Source organism: Tiliqua scincoides, chromosome 5, assembly GCF_035046505.1.
Source record: "Tiliqua scincoides isolate rTilSci1 chromosome 5, rTilSci1.hap2, whole genome shotgun sequence".
In the NCBI taxonomy this organism is placed as follows: domain Eukaryota; kingdom Metazoa; phylum Chordata; class Lepidosauria; order Squamata; family Scincidae; genus Tiliqua; species Tiliqua scincoides.
This window is the reverse complement of record NC_089825.1, coordinates 59,997,347-60,005,016: the sequence shown is the minus strand read 5'-3', so window position 1 is coordinate 60,005,016 and position 7,670 is coordinate 59,997,347. Positions and strand designations below refer to the sequence as shown.

Genomic DNA, 7,670 nt, shown 5'->3' with positions numbered 1-7,670 from the left:
GAAATTCTGTACAAGGAGGGGGCCAGAGGGCTTTCCCCACCCTCAGAACGCCTTTTAAGCACATAAAAACATCACTTCTGATTTTTGTCTAAAACCCAGAAGTCATGGATATTTTGCTTCTAGGAAGCATTTTGAAGCCCACAGGAGCTGCAAGCAGAAAAGTGTAAAGTAATGCACATTGGGACAAAAAAAAATCAAAATTTCACAAATAGGCTAATGGGTTCTGAACTGTTTGTGACAGATCAGGAGAGAGAGCTTGAGGTTGTGGTGGACAGCTCAATAAACCTGTCGACCCAATGTGCGGCAGCGGTGAAGAAGGCTAATTCCATGTTTGGGATAATCAGAAAAGGTATTGAGAATAAAATGGCTACTATTATAATACCATTGTACAAATTGATGGTAAGGACACATCTGGAGTATTGTGTCCAATTCTGGTCACCATATCTCAAAAAGGATATAGTGGGAATGGAAAAGGTGCAGAAGAGAGTGACCAAAATGATTACTGGGCTAGGGCACCTCCCTTAAGACGAAAGGCTACAGTGTTTGGGGCTCTTTGGTCTAGAAAAAATGTGTCTGATGGGGGACATGACTGAGCCATACAAAATTACACAGGGGATGGATAAAGTGGATAGGGGGATGTTCTTTTGCCTCTCACACAGAACCAGAGCCAGGGGACATCCACTAAAATTGAGTGTTGGGAGAATTAGGACAAAAGAAAATATTTATTTACTCAGAGTTTAATTAGTCTGTGGAACTCCTTGCCACAGGTTCTGGTGATGGCATCTGACCTGGATGCCTTTAAAAGGGATTGGACAAATTACTTGTTGTCTTGTATGCTCCCTGAGGTATCTGGTGGGCCACTGTGAGACACAGGAAGCTGGACTAGATGGGCCTTTGTCCTGATCCATCAGGGCTCTACTTATGTTCTTGATCCCAACTGCTCCTCCTCCTCATCCCCATTGGGATAACCACCTTCAGGTGATCTCTGAAACAGGTCCTGTGCCTTTGGCAGGCAGTCAGAAATTCAGCAGAAGAGTTTCTGACCAGGTTCTAGTTGTACGTAACAGTATAGTAGTTGGTATATAGTCTTATTGCCGTAGTGACCACATGACTCTGCCCCACCTAACACACTAAGTGAACTTCTTATGTTCTTAGAAAGCCTTCTGTAGGTGACCGGAGCTCTGAGTCCTTAAATGGGCCAAAACTATGGATTTTGTTATCTACAGTTTTAGTTATCTGTAGGCATCCAAAAACATTTCCCTTGTGGATACTGAGGCCCTACCTGTATTCCTAGTAATAAAGCCGAAGCCGAACTAATTCACCCATGCTGATGCAGCAGCCCCAGTGCGGGCTACATTGCATCCTGCAGGGGAATTTCATCTGCTAGAGTTCTCCTTGGGGTGAGACACATTTGTCCTCTTGCCCCAGGGTAGGCCCCAGCAACCATAAAAAGGTCAACTCAGACCTGTGATATCACTGGCATAAGACTGCGTTGATCAGTGTCAGCAGGAAGGGGGATAGGTTAAGGAGGGGACCAGCACCACCAATCTCACCTCCATCCCAGGCCATTCCACCCACCCCTTGCCCCTGCATTAGTCCTACATGTTCTAGTAGATGTTTTCCCTACCAGTGTGTGCATGGGAAGGCTCTGGCCTTCCCACTGGTGTACATGGCTTTTGCAAAGCACTTTCCAGCGTGTTTTCAACAGCGCAAAGGCCTGAAGAGCTGGCAGAACACCTGTTCTGCAAGCGCACCTCTTAGTTAGGATTGGGGCCCTAGTGGCTTGTATTGTACCATGTCACTGTATTATTGAAGTCTGACAGAGTGCCACAGGGCTGTGTCTCACAGTTCAGTTCTCTCCCTTTCCTGCTGTATTATCTTTTTGGGAAAATTCACAAAGAGAAAAGACAGATGAAACTTTTTATATGCAGTCAAAGTGATTTTTGAGGTATTTTGAGGTATTTATTTTCAGGAAATATGTGTTCGACTTTAAAGCGCTCCCCCCCCACAAGGACTTACTGCAGCTCAAACTCTCCTAGAGAGTTTAAGAACCGCTGCTATACCCCATCAAATTCTCTAACAACAAACATCCGGTAAATAGATGAGAGAGCTACCATGGACTGACAAGTTATGAAAGAGGCCTTCAGAATTCCCAGTAGCAACTCAGGGGTGTACTTGAAAACACATAAGTTTTGCAAAATATTGAAACTCCCTCAAAATAAAACACCTATGAGGATTTTAATAAAAATATATGAATTTATTACATCCAGAAAAGGTATACTTCTGACTATTTGATATCAGCTTTATTTGAGGCCAGGATACTGTTGGAACAGGGTTGGATTGGATAGATAGTTGCTCTCATCCAGCAAAGGCTATTTTAGATCCTTTATCCCTTAGATATTTTGCTGCCCATTACAAAATTTAGAGATACTATGGATGATGATAACAATATCAATCATAATAGATAACAGATAAAAAAGCACCTAGTCAATTGAAAATACAGTATTACAACTGGATAAAGAACCGACATTAATTTGAAAGCATTGGTCATTTTACATGGAGTATTAGGCTTACATGTTGATAAAAACAGAGGGTGGGCACTAGCTGAAGCAATTTTTAAAAAATACTGCTTGAAAATATAAGTGTATCGTGCCCACATTTGCAAAGAAACAGCAGGAGTCAGTGAATCATACAGCATTTAAATTAACACACACCCCAGAAACAAGATGTATTCAGCATCAACGTGGGTATCTCCAGAGAGCTCTCAAAGATCTGATGATGAGTGGCATGGGTTACTCATGGCTCTCTTTGCCTATCATGCAGCCATCATCAGTTAGTAAGCATTTAGAGAGGCACGGATAGTTATTGATGATTCATCTTAATCTCCTAGTCTCCAGACTATTTGTCACTATAGAATCTCCATTATTCACAACATTTTCAAAAGGGCTTTCAGGGACAGCATTTTACAGATTCTGGCCCATAACTACAGTGCCAAAAAGAACTGAAGGATCATGGGAAAGGAACTTCCTGATTTCTTCAAATAAATACAGAGTTTCCATCTTCTATAATTAAATATCCAACCAGTGAAAGGACAGGTGGACTACATGTAACTATTCTTCTTTGAGTGCTCAACTATGCAGGCCTATACAGTGGAGTTCTGAGCATGTGTAGTATCAACCTCAAAAACTTCCAGAGCTTTGTTGAGTATTCTGTCCCACTCTTGAGATCCCATGTACACCATGTGCCTTGAGGGCAGGAAGAATGCCAAATCCCTCATTTCCTTAAAGGATTGCCCCCTAGTTCAAATTGCAGCATCTGAAGAAAAATCCACCAGCTGGAGCCAGGCTTGCAGAGGGGTGGTTGAATGGGTTGTGTGTCTGTTTAGTTTAAAAAAGTCAAAATCACTTAGCACCTTGAATTGCACCCAGAAAATGGCATCCAGTGCAGATGATAAAGTAGAGACTTTATGCTAGCAAACCATCATGCAGCAGCATTCTGCACTAGTTGACATTTTTGGGTGTTCTTCAAAGTTAGCCCTATGCAGAATGCCTTGTGATACTCCACTATCATATAATCACTGACCAGACAACCTGACTGACTCAGAAAAGGACACAGCTGGTTCACCTAAACTGGCAAAAGCATCCCAGTTCACAGCTGACATCTCAGCATCCCAGTGCAAGACTGAGTCCAGGAACATTTCCAAACTGCAAATCTGCTATTCAAGAGGAATGCAACCCCATACAAAACTAGATGACGTATGGTTTCAAAACCCATATGATTCTCAATATCCATGAGTTTGGTAGATGATACAGCATCCTAGACAACCATTCTTGACCTCAGTTCCTTCTAAGCTTGTTTTCAGTTTTGAAGGACAGCCACCTCATTTGTGGTGAGTAAGAGCCCAATTCTGGGCTCAACGTGCCAGCTTACCGCCGGCCTGCACTGTCGTAAACATGCCGTAAAGCATGTTTGCGAGCCTTACTGCCGGGTGAACGCTTATGCTAGCCCAGTGTTAGCCGGTGCTGGGCTAGATCCGGGTGAATGCCCGGCCTCTGGCGGTCGGGGGTAGGTGGGGAGGAGGCGTTTCGGGGAGGGGGAGGCAGGCAGAGGTCGGAGAGAGGGCAAGGAAGAGGTGTGATGGGGAGGTGGGAGGCGGGGAGAGGGCAGGCGGGAGGCAGGCATGCCAGGGGGAGGGAGCGGGGAGGGAGAGAGAGAGGCGAGTCCAGTGGAGCTCTGCTCCACCGGATCCTGTCCATTTGAGTGGGGCTCAGTACTCTACACAAACACTTTTACCTTGAGTAGTAAATTGAGTAGCCCCATTGCGGGGCTACTTCCCTTACCTGGGAGAAGGGGACAAAAGTCCCTTTTTCCCGAGGTGCCGCCTGCAGCAGCCTGTGGCACACAGGATCCGGCGGCAGCTGTTTTTGGTGGCACCGAAGCTGCGTGCCACGGGAACTCAGGATTGGGCTGCCTGAGAAAAAGACGCAAAAGTGTTGTGTGTTTGAATGTTTGAAAAGTGGCTCTAAGCATCTTTACCTTGCTTTGGCTCATGGTGGAGAAAAGTAATATTCCCACAGTTCGTTTCTCCTCTCAGCAGAGGGGGACTTCTTTGCTATCTGAGGAATCCTCTGTGGAGCAAGGAAGAGTTTTGGGAAGATGTGGTGCAGGCAGGTCTTGCCAAAAAAAAAAATGGAAATTTGGGTCTGTTCAGTTACAATTCAGAGAAGCTGAAGCAGAGAAACCGGAGGACAAGGGTTACCAGAGGGGCTTAGTGGCATTCAGGAGCAAACCAAAGCTATTTCAGAGGAAGTACAAGCAGGTCAAGGAGGGCAATAGTCACTCTGGAAACTCCAGAACAACTGTGCAATGCTTTGTAGTCCTAGACTAATTCCACTGCATTGATCATGGAGTTATGATATCCTGCCTGAGTGGCTCAGGGATGATGCAGCAGAAGAAATGCACTGCAGCACTGAGGGACATGGGAGAAGCAGTGGATGGCGAGAAAGAAGTGGTATTGAGCCTCATTCCTGTCAATCCAGAGGAGTTTCCCTCCTCTCTTCCCCATCAAATGAGTCATCCCAAGCCTACAGTTTTTTGATAATCCTCCACAACAGTCATTTGAAGAGACAAGTAATTGTTTCCTATCCCCTGTGGATAGGGGCAGCTAGTTAGTAGGAGTAAGAAGAGTAGTGGGGGGGCCCTTTTAGCCATCAGGCAAGTGCCACTTAAAACCAATGCTTTGGATGGGGGGATGGGGGATTTGCCGCGGGGTAGTATCCAAACAGTTCTTGGGCTCATGCTCATCCACGAAAAAAGCATTTTGACTCCCGACCTTAGCAATGACTGTCATCTCCAACACCACCTTCAATCCACCTTATGCTGGATCGCAACCCCCGTTCCCAGAGAGTTTGGAGTGGCTTCAAGCCGCTCTGCCCTCCTCGGACTTGTGCCATCTCAGGAGGTGGTTCAAGTCCGAGGAGACCCATAGGGGCAAAAGTGCCTTACCCGGAGGTAAGGGAAAAAGTTTCCCCTTGCCTCTGGCTGAGCTGCTTTGGGTCCCTATCTTGCGCTGGATACAGCGCAAGCCTCTTGTTTTCTCCTCCCTTCACATGAAGGAGGCTGGCTGCTGTCCCTATTTCTTCCCCTGCTCCAATATTACCCTTACCATTAGGCAGATTAAAAAAAAAAATGAAGTACAGAGAAGAGTTGCAGAGCAAGAAAAAAGTTGCCAGCAATGAGTCCTAGTGAATCGAACACATCTTCTCCATCCATCGTCACTCATGGAACCAAGGGGAAAAAGGAGGCAAATCTTCATGCACAGACAAAAATCACATCCTCCTCCTATAAGGTTCTTGCCTCCCACTGGATTTGTACTTCAGAGCCGACAGGGAGAGGAGGACACAACAAACCAGTAGTCCTGGGTGACCAAGATATAAACTGGTATATCATAGAATCACACAGTTGGAAGGTATCCACAAAGTCATCTAGTCGAAACCCCTGCCTGTAGCAGTAAATGCTTCTAGAGCATCTCCAGTAGGTGCCCATTGAGCCTCCAGTGAGGGAGACTCCACCATCTCCCTTGGTAATTTGTTCCACTGTGGAACTGCCCTTACCAGACAGACAGACAGACACACACACACACACACACACACACACACACACACACTGTATACATCTATCCCCCACAAAGTGGATTTGGGGGGGGACGGACTTATTTCTCTACGAACATTTTTCTTATACATATGGAAAACAAAATTTAGAATGCAATGACATAACCTGAATGAAACTTTTCCTGTAGCTGCTGCTTATTTGTTGATGAGTTCATTTATGCAAATATGTTAAAATAACTAATGAGACAGAATTTAAGATAAGCATTCCGGAAGGTATTATTTAGGAGTGCTGAGGGAAGCATGGTGTTTTGTGTACTGTGTTGCCTGTTGTATCTTTAATGAGTTCATGACTAATATATTTTGGGAATTTGCCAAAATTCAATGGTATTGTCAAAGGCTAAGGTCTCCAAGAATGAAGGCTGAAACCAAGGAGCACATTTCCTAAGTCAATGAACATTATTTTCCAGCATGGATCTGTAATTGTGCCATTACTGCTGATTAGTGTCAAACTCATGTGAGTACACAAGGGTTGAATAAACACTATACAGTTGTATTACACAAGAAAGCAGCATTCTGCTACATTGATGGAAGTCTGCAAAATTGAAGATGGCCTATGTACAGGAAATTGCCTATACTGTCTTCTTTTACTTACAGAAAATTGCACAACAGTCTTTATCATTAACTTGACAAAGGGTCATTAGTTGTCTGTTTTTCAAACATATATAAAGCAAGCTCCAAAACTTACACTGAAAACCTTTGTTTGCAGTTTCTCACAAACATCAGATTTTTATCAGGTACTTATGCCTTGATCTGGGACAGGACATACTGACCTATATTTTCATTCTGATTTATCTCTGCTTATCAGATGAAAAGTGAAATTCAATTTTCAGGGTGAATATATTCTGAAATGGGACCCGGATGCTTTATGTAATAAGCAATTATCATCATTTATCTTAAAGTAATAAACGGATTAGGATTGTATCTGAATATATTTTGATTCCATCTATATGTCAAAATAGCCATCCATGCACACTTCTAGATTAATTATTTAATAATTATTATGGATTAATAATAAGGCAACTGTTACCCTGCACATGCCCGATCTCGTCTGATCTCGGAAGCTAAGCAGGGTCAGGCCTGGTTAGTACTTGGATGGGAGACCGCCTGGGAATACCGGATGCTGTAGGCTTATACCATAGTCTTTCGAGACTGAAGGTTGCCAACCAAAACTAATTTGTCGCAGTACCATTGGGATTTCATGGGGCAAGGTGTCAGTGGCCATATATATATGGGTGGTACGTGTGGTAATATTAGATCCTGGTTAGACCAGTTCTTGGAAGAAGCTTCTGTTGATGGAGTGGGATGCTGTCCTCAGATACAATCTAGCCTTTGAAAAACCACTGTAACCCACCTCCTCCAAAGAGAAACCCGAGGCCCTGGGAATCCAGCTCCCCCATCTGAATCTGTTCCACGTTCCCCTTTATCATACTTTGTAGCCCAAGAACAGAGGCAGTGCTGGATCAGGGCTGAGATCCCAAAGTAGCAGAGAAGTCCTTGCTT

The 7,670-nt window shown here is 44.4% G+C and overlaps 1 pseudogene; it reads left to right on the top strand.

Moving 5' to 3' along the window:
• The first annotated feature begins 7,185 nt into the window (after positions 1-7,185).
• LOC136655134 (5S ribosomal RNA) lies at positions 7,186-7,299 on the top strand (annotated as a pseudogene).
• The last annotated feature ends 371 nt before the right edge of the window (positions 7,300-7,670 follow it).